Here is an 18829-nt window from a genome sequence, read left to right as displayed (position 1 = left end):
AGGGAAACAATAAAATATATTTTAAACAAAATATATTTTATTATCTTATTGTTTCCCTTCAACGTGACTTTACCGAAAGAGCTATTTAACGTAATGGGATGCCGATTTCATGAATCTTTGGTAGCCCATAGAGTCTAGGTCTAGCCATCCAGTTCACCATGGAAATGGAGGTGAATAACACACTCCCATTCCTAGATATTTTGCTTGGACATGGCCTAAACGGTAAAATAACATACAGCGTTTACAGAAAGCAAACGCACACTGATGCCTATCTGAATGCAGAATCGCATCATCATCCAGCTCAGAAATCCTCTCTTATGAAGACGCTCATACATCGGGCTAAAACAGTGTCAGATGGTGAGAGTCTAGTGAGAGAGATTAAACACGTTAAAGATGCACTACGACAGAATGGCTACAATAATGCTCAAATTAACAGAGCACTGAATGCCAAATCACGATCGCAAAGCAATACTGCTGAAAGCGACCAGATTGTTAAAACAATAAAAATTCCATATATCTCAGGAGTAACTGACAAATTAGCCCGTGTTTTGCAAAAGCAAAACATTACAGTAAGATTTGGTACAGTACACAAAATTCAAAAACTAGTATCTTGCACTAAAGACGCATTACCTAAACTATCAACAGAAGGTGTATATCGGATTAATTGTTCATGTGGCAGCTGCTACATTGGGCAGACGGGATGTAACATCAGCGTAAAACTAAAAGAACATCAGAGAAATATTAAATTATCTCAAACACAACTGTCGGCAGTGGCAGAACATGCTTGTCAACAAGGACACTCAATTGATTTTGACAATGTTGCAGTGGTGTGTAAAACTAATTATTACTGGCAAAGACTAATTAGAGAATCCATTGAAATTGAGAGGAACAAGAATAACTTTAATCGCTTTGACAGCTACCGGCTTAGTGCGGCCTGGAAGCGTATTATTAAATAATACACATTACATTTTGATTTAAAGAATTACTAATCTACAACTCATTACTAATCATAACCAATGACTGATTACTAATCGATTATATAATTACAATACCTCCCCCCCTCCGCCTGTAATCACTGCACCTGATATGAGTTAAGTGATGAAGTCACCCTGCTGCTCTATATAAAACCGGGAGCAAGCGAGGGCTTTACCATTCTGGCGAATTGCCCGATGATGCTGGATGTATTTACCAGCGAAACGTCGTACTCAAACTGTAAATGTGGATTCACTCTTCAACACACCGGTGGGCTAAAGTAGTGAATTATTTGTCTTTTGTCAACGTGACACTTTTTTTTTGCTGATTGGCCGTGTCGGGTGGTGGAGGGTTACGACACATTTATAAATAAACGCGATCTAACCCAAAAACCGTTATTATGAATAATATTGGTCGCGAAAGCCTACGTGTTATACATTGTTAACACTCACAAGCAAAGTTTCGCACAGTCACATTGACAACATTCACGAGCGAAGCTCCATACTGTATACCCAAAAACAATCGCGACTCCGCAACGGCAATCAAATAAAGTGTCAACAAATCATTAACCCGGCAATTCACTGGATCTTAACGGAGCCCGAGACCCCCCACATAGCCGAATTAATCATTAACTGGCTCCTTAAGATAACAATCCCGACGCCGTCCATAACAACACTGTTACAAAGCAGACACACGCACGGGCGCCGCATCAATCTGCCACGCACCCAACCCAACTAACACGCTTCGCAACCCAGCTAGTAAAAAAAAACACCTAATCGCAACCCGGCGCACGCAAGATGGGTGAAGTGTGTTTTAGGGCCGGGTGCATTGTGTCACGACTCGCCTGAGAGGCTGTGAGGAACGGAGGCTGCACTGTGGAACTTGAAGACTCTTGGATGGTGAGCACAGGATGCCACCAAGACGGCCCAAGATCTCCCTCCACAGGCGTTGAGAATGGCGGGAACGGCGTTTTGGCGGGAACCGCGTCCCGACCGCCCGCCAAGATGGCGGCCGCGCGTGCACCATGCGCGCGCGAATTTCCCGCCCAGGCACCCGCAGCAGCAGCAGCAGCGGCGGCGGCGTCCTCTCTCCTCCAGCTCCGTCGCTCTCTCTCTCGATGGCGGCGAAGCAGCGACGTGATGTGCGTGCTGCTGCCCCGTCTGCAGCGCCATCTCCCTCCTTCACCGAGGCTGCAGAACCCCGGGGCAGCCCCGAAGATGATCGTCTCGCCTCCTCGTCGTGTGAAAGCGAGCAGGTAAGTTGTAGTAATCGTGCACATATTATACTGACTAGGATAACACCTAACGTTATTTATTTTTCCGCAACTTCTGACACCAAATGTAGTGGGTTCCAGGACACGGAGACGACAGAATATAAGCAGCACTATTTATTTAAACCTTAACAAGGGTTACACTAGAAGGGGTAGCGGCCCCTCCTGACCCAGCCAGGTGGGCTACTGCCTGGTCCGCTGACTGGAGGCTTGACTCTTCTTGGCGTCTTCACGATGCATCTTCGTTCTTGATACAGGCAGCCTCGAACCTCGTGAGGAGGCTGCTTATATGGGCCTCGGCGTGCCCGGGCCCCGCCCCGGCCACGCCTCCCTTCGAGAACCCTCTCGAAGCCCCCTGCTGTCCACGTGCCCTCCGAGGTGCCCCCTAGGCCCCCGGCCCCCACTGGGGTCCAGTCACGTGTCCAGCCGGGGTCACAGAGAGTGCCACGGCCTCACACCACCCTCGTGGCCTCCCGAGCCCAGAACCGGCCCTGACGTCATTCCCGCCTCCAGCCGGGATGACGTCATGCGTATGTGTAGACCCGCGTGGTCAGGACGCTCCCCCGCATAGTGACGTCACGCTTGTGCGTGTGTACACAGTAGTGATGCTACCATCACTACACATGTAACATTTTGTCTATGAGGGTCAAACATTGATTAAGTGTTCAAATCTAGATTGATTAAGTGATGTTAGGACAAAGTGTGTGTGTTTGTTTGGAAGTAACCTGTACAGATAACTTGGGTGAGACCCGTTGTTCTTGTGATACAGGTCAAAGGGTACTTTTGTGTTTCATGAAGCGTCGGCCTCTGCAGCAACTCATCGTCTTTGTAATAGGGAGCACGCTCGGATCATTCATCAGTTATAAGGCATACCACTTAAAAGTTACACGTATAGGAGGAGGTACATTCTCTACAACACGAATTGTAGTTTTGTCTTACGTGTTGACGTAGATTTTGTCTAGCTAGGACTAGAAATGCACCTTGGTGATTCACGTCTGGATGTTCGTACCTATCGGTTGAAGTAAACCCCACTGCTGTTGTTGAGACGCTGTGCACCAATAATGGTCCAACACATTGACGGCCTTCAGGCCAGGAAAGTCACAACATTTGCACACGAAGGACGCATTCACGCAAGTACCCCATGCTCCGTTTTGTTGTTTTAAAATGAAACATCTTTGAATTGTGTTGTGTTTTGAATTAGATTATTTTATTTCTTCATTAAAAGCTTGTATCAATTTACATCTGGAAGACTTCATTTCGTGTGAATTTTCTCTCAACGTTAAGTAGATGGCCTTGCAGGGGGTTCGGTTCAATGTGGACACAAACAATGCACACACACAGTGTACACACAGTGTACACACACACAGTGTACACACACAGTATACACAATATACAGTATACACAATATACACAATAATGTCCACGTTGCTGAGCTCACACACCCAAGGGAGGGAGCAATGGAAAATGAATCTAAATCAACTTAAACTCCAACTCTGTGACGTCACCACTCTGCATTACCTCATCGGCGTGAAACGCCAGGGGGAGGTGTACCTCGCTAGTGACGTCATATCACCAAGGTATTCACCCCTCCCCCGTCCACCGCGCTCTTGAGTGTGACGTCACCTCCGCATGGGTCACTGCCCATATCGTTCCAGTGGCAATCCTTATTTGGGCAAAGCTACGCCCAGTGACTGGTAGCTCATTAACATAATGTTTCCGTTAAAGCCGTCGCGAGTTTATTGCGACGGGTTCAGCGCCCACGCCCCCATCCCTCGACATGTGGGCTGGCCTCATTAACATAATTTATTCAGTTACAGAGACGCTCTTGGGAGGGAAGTGACGTCATACTACTTCCTGCTGTCGCGAGGCAACAGGAAGCTGCCGTGTGCGCGCTTGCACTGAAATCCGAGGTGAGAAATTCTCATCGTTGTGGTGGTGGTGGTTGTTTACCAAGGTAGAGCCTCTCTCTCGTAGGGATGTCAGTTGAGTAGCAGCGAGCATGGGAATCGATGTCCAGGTTGGAACTTTACAACGCGGGGCCTTGCCACGCGGGGCCTTGCCTCCTGCCCTCGCCTGATTGCATTCACTTTAATTATCTCGCTTAAGTTTAATTTGTCTTCACCCGGCTCGCCACTCTGTAACTTTGTTTTATTGTAAATATTCACGCAGTTTTTTTTTTTCACCAGGCCAAGCCCGCTTGAGCTGCTATACCGCTCTTGTTATCAGAAGCGACCTGCCCACAACACCACATGGTGAGGCTTTGTCAACGTGTGAATGTTTTGACTTAAAACTTTGGTGACTGCAGGAATTAATATTCTTGGTTCTTTCGGTAAAGTCACGTAGATAGAAAATAAAATAAGATAATAAATTAAAATAAATGTTTTTTTTAAATAAAGCAAAAAACCCACGACGTTTCGATCGCAACACAAGTGGTCTTTATCTTATTGAATTTAATCTCTTATTTTTATTTTCTATCTACGTGACTTTACTGAAAGAACCAACAATACGTGCGTCAATGTATCTATCGGTCAAAGACGCTAAGCGCGTGCCGCTGTTGACTGAATGTGTGGAGGGGAACACCTTCACCACGGGGAGAGAGAGACAGAGACACGGATAGCCTCGGCTATGTTGATGATCCTCAATTCATTATTGGTGTAGTGAGGAAGAATTAATGCTGAGCAGATGAAGGTGGCCAGGCATTGTTCTGGTCACACCACCACCTGTTTACTCATGGCAGTGTGTGACAGGTTATATCAAAACAATAGTTTATTTTTGTTTTACTCTGGAACTCTTTATAAGAATGGAAACAGGAGGTGAACACAGCACACACATTCAGCTGAAGTCGGAACCGTTCATCCCCAGCATTCAAGGACATCTGAGCCTGGATTCACACCTCTTAAGTTGCGATTGAACATTAATTCATGCATTTCTGCATAACACAAATAGTATTGTTTTCAAAACCCTTTGCTATGTCAGCTGAATATAGCTTTCATAAATATTCATTTTGTAGTCAGACAGCCGAAATTGTGTGCTTAGAGTTTTGGGTTAACATTCATCTTGGAAGATATGAAGGCTTCCATGCATATTAATGACATTTTCCCTCTCATTGTGTGCCATAGCAGGTGCAGTGTGTGCGTGAAGGCGTTTGCACGTTCATCAAATCTGATGAATTTGGGAAACTTTTTCACTACATCATGAATATATTAATAAGTATAGACGTGTAAGTCACGTGTGCATTCCTCTGTACCTGACGTGTAGATGGTGTGGATATTATTTTTTTATGTCTGCAGCTGACGCTTCCTCTGCAGAATTTTTCTGATGGAGCAAAGGCAGTCAGCACAGCTCGGTACGACAAGCCAACAATGCGACCAGCGTGCATACAGCACGGACCGGACTGGAAATCTGACACGGCACCAGAGAAGTCACACAGGAGAGAAACCCTTCAAATGTACTGTGTGTAACAAGGCATTTGCATGGACATCAGTTTTTCAGAACCACCAGAGAACACACACGGGAGAGAAACCCTTCAGGTGCACGATGTGCGGGATGGCGTTTACACAGTCATATAATCTTGTAATACACCAGAGAACACACACGGGAGATAAACCCTTCATGTGCACTGTGTGTGGGAAGGCGTTTGCACAGTCATCTGCTCTTAAAACACACCAGAGAACACACACGGGAGAGAAACCCTTCAAGTGCAGTGTTTGTGGGAAGACATTTTCAGGTTCATTTGCTCTTAAAACACACCAGAGAACACACACAGGAGAGAAACCCTTCAAGTGCAGTGTTTGTGGGATGGCATTTTCATGGTCATCTGCTCTTAAAAAACACCAGAGAACACACACGGGAGAGAAACCCTTCAGGTGCACTGTGTGCGGGATCGCGTTTGCACAGTCACCACATCTTCAAGTACACCAGAGAACACACACGGGAGAGAAACCCTTCAAGTGCAGTGTGTGCATGAAGGCATTTGCACAGTCATCTGTTCTTGTAACACACCAGAGAACACACACGGGAGAGAAACCCTTCAGGTGCACGATGTGCAGGATGGCGTTTGCACAGTCATATAATCTCGTAACACACCAGAGAACACACACGAGAGAGAAACTCTTCAAGTGCAGTGTTTGTGGGAAGGAATTTTCACGGTCATCTGCTCTTAAAAAACACCAGAGAACACACACGGGAGAGAAACCTTTCAGGTGCACTCTGTGCGGGAAGGCGTTTGCACATTCATCAAATCTTCAAGTACACCAGAGAACACACACGTGAGAGAAACCCTTCAAGTGTACTCTGTGCGGGAAGCCGTTTGCAGATTCATCAAATCTTCAAGTACACCAGAGAACACACACGGGAGAGAAACCCTTCAGGTGCACTCTGTGCAGGAAGGCGTTTGCACAGAAACTACATCTTCAAGTACACCAGAAAACACAAAAGCATCAGAAGATCCACAAGGAGTGGAGTCTGAAATCAGCTTGTGAAAGTCAAAGTGCCGCAATGAGCCCATCCCTCATGAAACAAGAACCGGACGAAAATTCCAGCTTGGGCACTTTTAAAGGTATCAAGGTGAAATATGAAGAAATTATGGTGAAATGTGAAGAAGTGATGAGCGATGAAGTGAAGGTAAAATGTGAAGATTCAACTCCAAAATGGGACCTTCACATCGTGAAGCAGGAGGAGAATTCTGACTGTGAGGCAGAGCGAGGCAACTCCCAGCAGTTTGTGGAAGTGGAGGTGTGGGTGGACTTCCTCTGAGACAATACAAAGTCAAGTGGAGACCCGGTAGATGTGTAAGCCAGAGACGATGTCGCTCCAATAGATGCACCTTTGTCACAGGCCTTTAATGACAAGAACGTGAAGTTGAACACTTTGTGGGCCCATGGGTTGGGTAGATCTTTAACCAGGAGCGAGAGACAATAAGCTCCCAAGCATTCACTATGTTATAATATTTGCATTTACACGGTGCTTGCTTAATCGCCTTGGCAACTCGGAGTTTTGTGTCGTACCTCGTCTGAAACACTCGAAGAGCATCCCCAAGTAGCAGCTGCCCTTTTTTGGCACAAGGTGGTGGCCCTGCAGCAGCCTGCATGTGGACAAGAGCCTGTCAGTAGGGGGCGATGATTGATGTGTCGTCTCAGTTGTGTAGTTTGTAGGCAATCTTGATTGCGAAGCTTTCGTGACTGCAGGAATCCACACTCTTGAGTTCTTTCGGTAAAGTCACCACGTGGGTAGAAACAACAGATCACGGCGTTTAGATCACAACACGAACAATCGTCATCAGGTGGGACAACCACAGCAAGAGAAACTGCTGAAGTAGTAGGCGCCTACTCCAGCAGTTTCTTCTTCTTGCTGCTGTGCTTGTCCCACCTGATGACGATTGCTTGTGTTGCCATCGAAATGCCGTCATCTATTATTTGTAGCGTAATGTTTTAAATTTGCTACATTTTGACCCAGACGCCAGCATGCAACGGCCTACTCGTTTTGAATGACGCAACAATAGTACGTTGTACATACACTGTTAAGCAGACGGTGCGTATTTGTAAAATAACGTCTTGTTAATACGATGTAACGTGATGCAGTCAATTTCGCTGCAGTAATTCAATGTTGTTAATATGCCCGTCAATGATTTAGAATTAATACTTGTCTGATTATGCGCGTGCATGTAACATTTTGTCTGAGGGTCAAACATTGAATAAGTGATGTTAGGACAACGTACGTGTGTGTGTGTGTTTTGGAAGTAACCTGTACAGAGAACTCAGGTGAGACCCGTTGTTCTTGTGATACAGGTCAAAGGGTACTTTTGTGTTTCACGAAGCGTCTGCCTCTGGAGCAACTCATTGTCTTTGAAATAGGGAGCACGCTCGGATCATTCATCAGTTACAAGGCATACCACTTGAAAGTTACACGTATAGGAGGAGGTACATTCTCTACAACACGAATTGTAGTTTTGTCTTACGTGTTGACGTAGATTTTGTCTAACTGGGACTAGAAATGCTCCTTGTTGATTGACGTCTGGATGTTCGTACCTATCGGTTGAAGCAAACCCCACTGCTGTTGTTGAGACGCTGTGCACCAATAATGGTCCAACACATTGACGGCCTTCAGGCCAGGAAAGTCACAACATTTGCACACGAAGGACGCATTCACGCAAGTACACCATGCTCCGTTTTGAAGTTTTAAAATGAAACATCTTTGAATTGTGTTGTTTTGAATTAGATGATTTTATTTCTTCATTAAAAGCTTGTATCAATTTACATCTGGGAGACTTCATTGAAAAGAACATTTCGTGTGAATTTTCTCTCGTCGTTAAGTAGATGGCCTTGCCGGGGGTTCGGTTCAATGCGGACACAAACAGTGTACACACACACTGTACACACACACAGTGTACACACACAGTGTACACACACACAGTGTACACACACAGTGACACACAGTGACACAGTGTACACACACACAGTGTACACACACACAGTCCACGTTATTGCTGAGCTCACACACCCAAGGGAGGGAGCAATGGAAAATGAATCTAAATCAACTTAAACTCCAACCCCGCTCTGTGACGTCACCACTCTGCATTGCCTCATTGGCGTGAAACGCCATGGGGAGGTGTACCTCGATAGTGACGTCATGTCACCAAGGTATTCATCCGTCCACCGTGCTCTTGAACGTGACGTCACCTCCGCTTGGGTCGCTGCCGATGTGTTTCCAGTGGCAATCCTTATTTGGGCAAAGCTACGCCCAGTGACTGGTGGCTCATTAACATAATGCAACCGTTTAAGCCGTTGCGAGTTCATTGCGACGGGTTCAGCGCCTACGACCCCATCCCTCGACATATGGGCCGGCCTCATTAACATAATTTATTCAGTTAGAGAGCCGCTCGTGGGAGGGAAGTGACGTCATACTACTTCCTGCTGTCGCCTGCGCTCTTGCACTGAAATCCGAGGTGAGAAATTCTCATCGTTGTGGTGGTGGTGGTCGTTGTGGTGGTGGTTGTTGTTTACCAAGGTAGAGCCTCTCTCTCTCGTAGGGATGTCAGTTGAGTAGCAGCGAGCATGGGAATCGATGTCCAGGTTGGAACTTTACAACGCGGGGCCTAGCCACGCGGGGCCTTGCCTCCTGCCCTCGCCTGATTGCATTCACTTTAATTATCTCGCTTAAGTTTAATTTGTCTTCACCCGGCTCGCCACTTTGTAACTTTGTTTTATTGTAAATATTCACGCAGTTTTTATTTTATTTTGTTACCAGGCCAAGCCCGCTTGAGCTGCTATACCGCTCTTGTTATCAGAAGCGACCTGCCCACAACAACACAAGGTGAGGCTTTGTCAACGTGTGTGAATGTTTTGACTTAAAACTTTGGTGACTGTAGGAATTAATATTCTTGGTTCTTTCGGTAAAGTCACGTAGATAGAAAATTAAATGAAACTAGCAAAAAAATGTAAATAAAGGAAAAAAACTCACGTCGTTTTGATCGCAACACAAGTGGTCTTTATTTAATGTAATTGTATTATCTGTTATTGTTATTTTCTATCTACGTAACTTTACCGAAAGAACCAAGAATACGTGTGTCAATGTCTATCGGTCAAAGACGCTAAACGGAGTGACGCGCAAACTCCAAATATACAGCAGGTGTCAGGGTCGGGATCGAACCCACGACTTCCTGTACACCAGGTGATGTAGTTAACATCTCACCACGGAGAGAGACACGCAAACTCCAGTTAGCCTCAGATATGTTCGTTGATCCTCAATTAATTACTTGGTGGAGTGAGGAAGCATTCATGCCAAGCAGATGAAGGTGGCCAGGCGTGATTCTAGACACGCCACTGCCTGTTTACCCAGTGACAGTGTACAGTTTGTGTTTGCAGTAAAGTCTATTAACTCTGTTGAACACGGAGGTTATAGCGTAATAATAGTTTATTTTTGTTTTCCTCTGGAACTCTTTATATGAATGGAAACAGGAAGTTAACACAGCACACATGCAGCTGAAGTCGGAACTGTTCATCCCAGCATTTAAGGACATCTGAGCCTGGATTCACACCTCTAAGTTGTGATTGAACGTTAATTTATGCATTTCTGCCTAACACAAATAGTATTGTTTTCAACACCCTTTGCTATGTCAGCTGAATTTAGCTCTCATAAATATTCCTTTTGTAGCCAGACAGCCGAAATTGTGTGCTCGGAGTTTTGGGTGAACATTCATTTTGAAGATTTGAGGGCTTCCAGGCATGTTTATGACCATTTGCCCTCTCATTGTGTGCCATAACAGCCCGTGTGATGAATTTGGGACACTTTTCCACTATATCATGAATATATGAATAAGTATAGACGTGTAAGTCACGTGTTACTGTGTATATATGCTTTCCTCTGTGCATCGATACTGATGTGTAGATGGTGTGGATATTATTTTTTTCTGTCTGCAGCTGACACTTCCTCTGACGCTTCCTCCGCAGAATTGGTCTGATGGAGCAAATGCACTCAGCGCAGCTCGGTAGGACAAGGCAACAATGCGACCGGTGTGCATACAGCACGGATTGTACTCGAGATTTGACACGGCACGAGAGATCTCACACGGGAGAGAAACCCTTCAAGTGCAGTGTGTGTGGGAAGGCGTTTGCACATTCATCTACTCTTGTAGAACACCAGAGAACACACACGGGAGATAAACCCTTCAGGTGCAGTGTGTGTGGGAAGGCGTTTGCACGTTCATCAAATCTTGAAGTACACCAGAGATCTCACACGGGAGAGAAACCCTTCAAGTGCAGTGTGTGTGGGAAGGCGTTTGCACATTCATCTACTCTTGTAGAACACCAGAGAACACACACGGGAGATAAACCCTTCAGGTGCAGTGTGTGTGGGAAGGCGTTTGCACGTTCATCAAATCTTGAAGTACACCAGAGAACACACACGGGAGAGAAACCCTTCAAGTTCAGTGTGTGTGGGAAGGCGTTTGCACATTCATGTACTCTTGTAATACACCAGAGAACACACACGGGAGAGAAACCCTTCAAGTGCAGTGTGTGTGGAAAGGCGTTTGCACAGTCATCTGCTCTTGTAATACACCAGAGGACACACACAGGAGAGAAACCCTTCAGGTGCAGTGTGTGCGTGAAGGCGTTTGCACATTCATCTCTTCTTCAAGTACACCAGAGAACACAGAAGCATCAGAAGATCCACAAGGAGTGGAGTCTGAAATCAGCTTGTGAAAATCAAAGTGCCACCATGAGCCCATCCCTCATGAAACACGAACCGGAAGAAAATCCCAGCTTGGACACTTTTAAAGGTAACGAGGTGAAATATGAAGAAGTGATGGTGAAGAGGGAAGAAGTGATGGTGAAGAGGGAAGAAGTGATGGTGAAGAGGGAAGAAGTGAAGGTGAAATGTGAGGAAGTGATGGTGAAGAGGGAAGAAGTGAAGGTGAAATGTGAAGCTGAAGATTCAACTCCAAAATGGGACCTTCACATCGATGGAGGCAATGTGAAGCAGGAGGAGAATTCTGATTGTGAGGCAGAGCGAGGCAACTCCCAGCAGTTTGTGGAAGTGGAGGTGTGGGTGGACTTCCTCCGAGACAATACAAAGTCAAGTGGAGACCCGGTAGATGTGTAAACTTTGCGTTTTAATAATTGTGTTTTTTAATTTTATTTTGGGCACCTTTATAATACACGCCACAGGACCCGCACGAGCTTAATCCGGCACTGTCCGGGATACCGTTCCAGTGGCCAACCAGGCTGTTGAAACCACCGCGGGTGGAGTTGAGGGTGACGGTGGAGGGCGCGAAGGGGGCGAGTGATGCCGATTGGCGGCGAGGGGGTCACCCGAGAGGATGCCCAGTGGGGAGACGAAACAATGAAATCGCTCCACGTGTCAGGTGATGTTGATATCGAAAACTGACTTATAACTGGCATGCCATAAATAGGAAATTAACTCTGCTTATTCGAATCAATGTATTCATATATGTTGATAAACTGTTTTCAAGCAGATTGTCTCTAACGGCGACTACAGGGACCACGTGATTGTTTAAAAATGTCTTTGATTATAACTATAATTGCCTACAATTCGTCATGTGTAGCTTATTTAGACTATAATTTATTCACTACCCAAACTGTATTTACTTGAAAACATAGAGCTGATATTTGTAAGCAGTCTTTTTTATTTATACGTTAAGTGGAATTGGTAAAAAAAATATTTGTACACGTAGAGGCGTTGTGGTCCATAAGTCTGGTGACACAGAGGCGTTGTGGTCCATAAGTCTGGTGACACAGAGGCGTTGTGGTCCATAAGTCTGGTGACACAGAGGCGTTGTGGTCCATAAGTCTGGTGACACAGGCGTTGTGGTCCATAAGTCTGGTGACAGAGGCGTTGTGGTCCATAAGTCTGGTGACAGAGGCGTTGTGGTCCATAAGTCTGGTGACACAGAGGCGTTGTGGTCCATAAGTCTGGTGACACAGGCGTTGTGGTCCATAAGTCTGGTGACACAGAGCCGTTGTGGTCCATAAGTCTGGTGACACAGGCGTTGTGGTCCATAAGTCTGGTGACACAGAGCCGTTGTGGTCCATAAGTCTGGTGACACAGAGGCGTTGTGGTCCATAAGTCTGGTGACACAGGCGTTGTGGTCCATAAGTCTATGGGCTGTGTTGAGTCTATGGCAGTGTTGAGTCTATGGAAGTGTTGAGTCTATGGGTAGTGCTGAGTGTGTAGACAGTGTTGAGTCTGTGGGTAGTGTTGAGTCTATGGCAGTGTTGAGTCTATGGGTGGTAGTGTTGAGTCTGTGGGTAGTGTTGAGTCTATGGCAGTGTTGAGTATATGGGTGGCAGTGTTGAGTCCATGGGTAGTGCTGAGTCTATGGGTAGCAGTGTTGAGTCTATGGGTGGCAGTGTTGAGTCCATGGGTAGTGCTGAGTCTATGGGCAGTGCTGATTGTATGTGCAGTGTTGAGTCTATAATAGTGTTGTGTCTATAGTAGTGTTGAGTCTATGGGTGGTAGTGTTGAGTCTATAGTAGTGTTGAGTCTATGGTAGTGTTGAGTCTATGGGTGGTAGTGTTGTGTCTATGGTAGTGTTGTGTCTATGGTAGTGTTGAGTCTATGGTAGTGTTGAGTCTATGGGTGGTAGTGTTGTGTCTATGGTAGTGTTGTGTCTATGGTAGTGTTGAGTCTATGGGTGGTAGTGTTGAGTCTATGGGTGGTAGTGTTGAGTCTATGGTAGTGTTGAGTCTGTGGGTGGTAGTGTTGAGTCTGTGGGTGGTAGTGTTGAGTCTATGGGTGGTAGTGTTGAGTCTATGGTAGTGTTGAGTCTGTGGTAGTGTTGAGTCTATGGTAGTGTTGAGTCTATGGTAGTGTTGAGTCTATGGTAGTGTTGTGTCTATGGTAGTGTTGTCTACAGTGAGGGAAAAAAGTATTTGGTCCCCTGCTGGTTTTGTACGTTAGCCCCATGACAAAGAAATGATCAGCCTATAATTTTAATGATACGTTTATTTGAACAGTGAGAGACAGAACAACAACAACAAAATCCATAAAAACGATTCGCTACGTGGCCACGAGTGACGGTGAAATATGAAGAAGGGGCGACCTTGAAGCGTGAAGGTCAGGAATCTTCTCCGGGTGCTCCTCCCACGTTTGCAGGCGCCTATCAACGTCATCACAGCATCCCAATGGCAGTATTCTCGACACGAATATCTCGAGACTCAAGAAGGCTATTCTGGATAAAAATCATTCGCGTTATTCTCATGATTATTGTAATCCTCATGTGTGTATGTTGAACTCCTTTCGCACAGTACGTAGCCAACCTTGCTATACATCCTAAAAATAATAGAAGAGTCATCCTATGCAGAGACCGGTGCCTGCCAATAAATGTGTAACTTCCACCCTCGAGCTCAGATAAGAGCCGTCAAATGTATATTTGACAATGGTGACACTTTGCTTTGTGTTTCTGGATAAGGTTAACATATAGGTTGCATTTTGCATTCAAACAGATGACTATACAGGAATACAGCTTCTGACCTTCAAGTGTGCATAACGTTCATTTTATTTAAGCCGAGATGCCATTCATTAATGTGAATGGAAATAAGCTCAAATATATGTTTTATGAAAGTATACCACATTGATGAAATTTATGGTGTGCATTATTGAAGGTCTGTGAACTTTATAACAGTCTTCCCAGCAAGTGAAGAAACTTGTCAAGCATTTCTAAAACACTTTATATAAACAAGGTTAATGTTTTAATGGTATCTGTGAAAGCAGAGGATGGAGCTCTTTTTTCATCAGCGGAGTACGGTGCCACACTCTTACACAGCAACTCTTTGAGTTTATGGATCACGCAATGATCGTAAAACTCTGCACGCCCGACTTGCAGGGCAGCATTGTGGTGTCTGTAAGAGCGTTCATTTTGATCTATGCACGTAGTCTTCAGTCTCGGTGGTGCTTTCCTGGGTAAATATTCTAATGAAATATGGATGACGAATGTTAGCAACTGCTCAATCTGCTGTGTGTGTGTATATATATTTACATTTCTGCTCTAATTTGATGCGTGAGAAGGGGAGATCCATTTTTCACTTAATGGGAACCAGTCTTCCCGAAAAAAGACTGCAGTATAGTGGCTGTACAAATATACTTACAGCTTTGTTGAACAGCACCACTCACCTTCATTACAGTGGAGATAACCCATGTATATCGGTTCACCAACATTGATCTGTTGTTCACACATTACTAAGGTTGTGGTTATGGTGGTGGAGACAGAAAAATGCATTTGTGGGGGCTACCATCCCCCGCCATCACCGAATTGTCGGGGCCGTTGGCCCCCGACTCCCCCGTTAAATTCATACCACTACCACAACTGCAACACCCGGGGTATGATTATGCCCGTGGGTACCCGTGTACCTCACGGCGCAGCTCTACTCACGTGGTAACCACCGCCAGCAGCATCGCGTGCTTGAATTGTGTAATCTTGTTTCATTTACCTTCGCAGCCGGTCGGAAGCAACTAATTAGGCCGCGCTGCGGAATACCCGCTCACCAATTGATCTCTACGCGCTACATGCGCGGCGCGTGCCGTGAGCGCCGCTGCTCCTGCACGCCCCCGTACTGGCGCGGGCGAAGTGCAACCAGCGTCACACGATGCAGAGGCTCACCACATCACGCACTAGTGCATTTAATGATCGAAGGACCCTTGCTTTAATTCCCAGGGTGATAGCACGTTACTGCTGCCCCGGCATGGACCCACCTGTGCGAGCGTAAACACGTGGGTAAAATTACTCACTCACGCGCAAACAAAAGAATCACCGCGGGCAGGCTCGCCACACCACGCACCGCCCCTCCGTACTCACAGAGACAACACGACACGGTTTATACCCTACGGACGGTTTATTCCCCACGAATAAACGAACTAGACTGTGCGTGTCAGTACGGACCAGCAGGACAGGTCTAACCTATCTCGCTACTGCCTGATACCTAATCGACCTGTCTGCCCTATATTTTCTCTCCGAATTTCGTCCCTTTGTCTTACCTCTCTCCCTCGTACTTACGGTCCGACCTTGCAGCGATGGAGGTCGCGGATAGATGATGCTGTAAACAGAATCTGGCTGTTCTCTGCCCCGTCTCACGGACGTGCGAGTAACAGTCAGGTGACGGCTCCTCGATCCCTCCCTCCTGTTGATCTCCAGTCAAATAAAAAAAATGGCCCCCTGCTTCCCCAAAGCGTCCCTTTTTATCCTCCATTCAAAGCCCTCGCACCGCCCATCCGCGGTGCATCATGGGTAGGGCCGTTAATCCGCGGTGCATCATGGGTAGGGCCGTTAATCCGCGGTGCATCATGGGTAGGGCCGTTAATCCGCGGTGCATCATGGGTAGGGCCGTTAATCCGCGGTGCATCATGGGTAGGGCCGTTAATCCGCGGTGCATCATGGGTAGGGCCGTTAAACCACAGTGCATCATGGGTAGGGCCGTTAATCCGCGGTGCATCATGGGTAGAGACGCTTAACCCACGCTGCCCCGCTCCCCACCTGTCTGCTGGTCCGTGTGTGTCTTGGGCATCTCCTCACTGCGGTTCTCAGCGAGTTCTCTCCGTGGTAATTTAATTCTAAGTTAAGCCACGGCGCCGCAGTGCCATTTGGCCTAGGGGGGGGGAGGGGGGCGCCTGCCAATTCCCTGACCCTGAGAAACCGTGGGGCCTCTCGGGTAACAACTCAGGGCAGGTGCCCCCCCCCTCCCCACGAGGCTCTACGTGAGTGTTGTGTGTTTATGTGGGGGGGGGGGAGAGAGCTGTGACGGGAGCCGGGTGGTTTCTCGGTCGCAGCAGCACAGCGACGGGCCCGGTGTCGACGGAGCGGCTTCACTGTTGTGGCACCACACAAGTGGTGTCAGCAGCACCTATACACAGACAAAGGTCCCCCATGTAGCCTCTAGCAGGTTGTATGGGCAAGTGCTGTTAGTAGCACCTATATACGGACAAAGGTCCCCCATGTAGCCTATAGCAGGTTGTAGGGGCAAGTGCTGTCAGCAGCACCTATACACAGACAAAGGTCCCCCGTGTAGCCTCTAGCAGGCTGTAGGGGCAAGTGCTGTCAGCAGCACCTATAAACAGACAAAGGTCCCCCATGTAGCCTCTAGCAGGCTGTAGGGGCAAGTGCTGTTAGTAGCACCTATACACAGACAAAGGTCCCCCATGTAGCCTCTAGCAGGCTGTAGGGGCAAGTGCTGTCAGCAGCACCTATACATAGACAAAGGTCCCCCGTGTAGCCTCTAGCAGGTTGTAGGGGCAAGTGCTATCAGCAGCACCTATACACAAAGGTCCCCCATGTAGCCTCTAGCAGGCTGTAGGGGCAAGTGCTGTTAGTAGCACCTATACACAGACAAAGGTCCCCCATGTAGCCTCTAGCAGGTTGTAGGGGCAAGTGCTGTCAGCAGCACCTATACACAGACAAAGGTCCCCCGTGTAGCCTCTAGCAGGTTGTAGGGGCAAGTGCTGTTAGCAGCACCTATAAACAGACAAAGGTCCCCCGTGTAGCCTCTAGCAGGCTGTAGGGGCAAGTGCTGTGAGCAGCACCTATACACAGACAAAGGTCCCCCATGTAGCCTCTAGCAGGTTGTAGGGGCAAGTGCTGTTAGCAGCTATCACAGATAAAAGTCCCCCATGTAGCCTCTAGTAGGTTGTAGGGGCAAGTGCTGTTAGCAGCACCCATACACAGACAAAGGTCCCCCATGTAGCCTCTATCAGGTTGTAGGGGCAAGTGCTGTCAGCAGCACCTATACACAGACAAAGGTGTCCCCCGTGTAGGTGATGGTGGTGACGGTGATGGTGGTGACGGTGATGGTGGTGACGGTGACGGTGGTGACGGTGACGGTGGTGACGGTGACGGTGGTGACGGTGATGGTGGTGACGGTGATGGTGGTGACAGTGATGGTGGTGATGGTGTCGATGGTTGTGACCGTACAGGGAGCTGTGCCCGCTACATCGCCACCCTCACTCGGCACGACGCTGCGGAGGGCCAAGCTGCGACCGGAGGAGCAGAAACAACAACAACAGCGACAACAACAACAGCAACAACAACAACAGCAGCGGCAACAACAGCGACAACAACAGCGACAACAGCAACAACAACAGCGACAACAACAACAACAGCAACAACAGCGACAATAACAGTGACAACAACAACAACAACAGCAACAACAACAACAGCGACAACAACAACAACAGCAGCAACAACAACAACAGCGACAACAACAGCGACAAAAACAACAGCAACAACAGCGACAACAGCGACAACAACAACAACAGCGACAACAACAACAGCAACAACAACAGCGACAACAACAACAACAGCAACAACAACAGCGACAACAACAACAGCGACAACAACAACAACAGCAGCGACAACAACAACAGCAACAACAACAACAACAGCAACAACAACAGCGACAACAACAACAGCAACAACAACAACAGCGACAACAACAACAACAGCAACAACAACAGCAACAACAGCGACAACAACAACAGCGACAACAGCAACAACAACAGCGACAACAACAGCGACAACAACAACAGCGACAACAACAACAGAAACAACAACAACAGCGACAACAACAACAGCAGCGACAATAACAGCGACAACAACAGCGACAACAGCAACAACAACAACAGCGACAACAACAGCAACAACAGCGACAATAACAGTGACAACAACAACCGCAACAACAACAACAGCGACAACAACAACAGCAGCAACAACAACAGCGACAACAACAGCGACAACAACAACAGCAACAACAACAGCGACAACAGCGACAACAACAGCGACAACAACAGCAACAACAACAGCGACAACAACAGCAACAACAACAACAGCAACAACAACAGCGACAACAACAACAACAGCGACAACAACAACAGCAACAACAGCAGCGACAACAACAAGAACAGCAACAACAACAGCAACAACAACAGCGACAACAACAACAGCAACAACAACAACAGCGACAACAACAACAACAGCAACAACAACAGCAACAACAGCGACAACAACAACAACAGCGACAACAACAACAGCAACAACAACAGCGACAACAACAGCGACAACAACAACAGCGACAACAACAACAA

The 18829-nt window shown here is 47.0% G+C and overlaps 1 pseudogene; it reads left to right on the top strand.

Annotated features, from left to right (window-relative positions):
- The first annotated feature begins 5555 nt into the window (after positions 1–5555).
- Positions 5556–18829, top strand: part of LOC142911177 (uncharacterized) — a 24293-nt pseudogene continuing 11019 nt past the window's right edge.

Source organism: Petromyzon marinus, unplaced genomic scaffold (genome assembly GCF_048934315.1).
Source record: "Petromyzon marinus isolate PM22_M1 ecotype Great Lakes invasive population unplaced genomic scaffold, UKy_Petmar_22M1.pri1.0 PM_G_Scaffold_17, whole genome shotgun sequence".
NCBI classification, from domain to species: Eukaryota; Metazoa; Chordata; class Hyperoartia; order Petromyzontiformes; family Petromyzontidae; genus Petromyzon; species Petromyzon marinus.
This window is presented reverse-complemented; position numbering and strand designations above follow the sequence as displayed.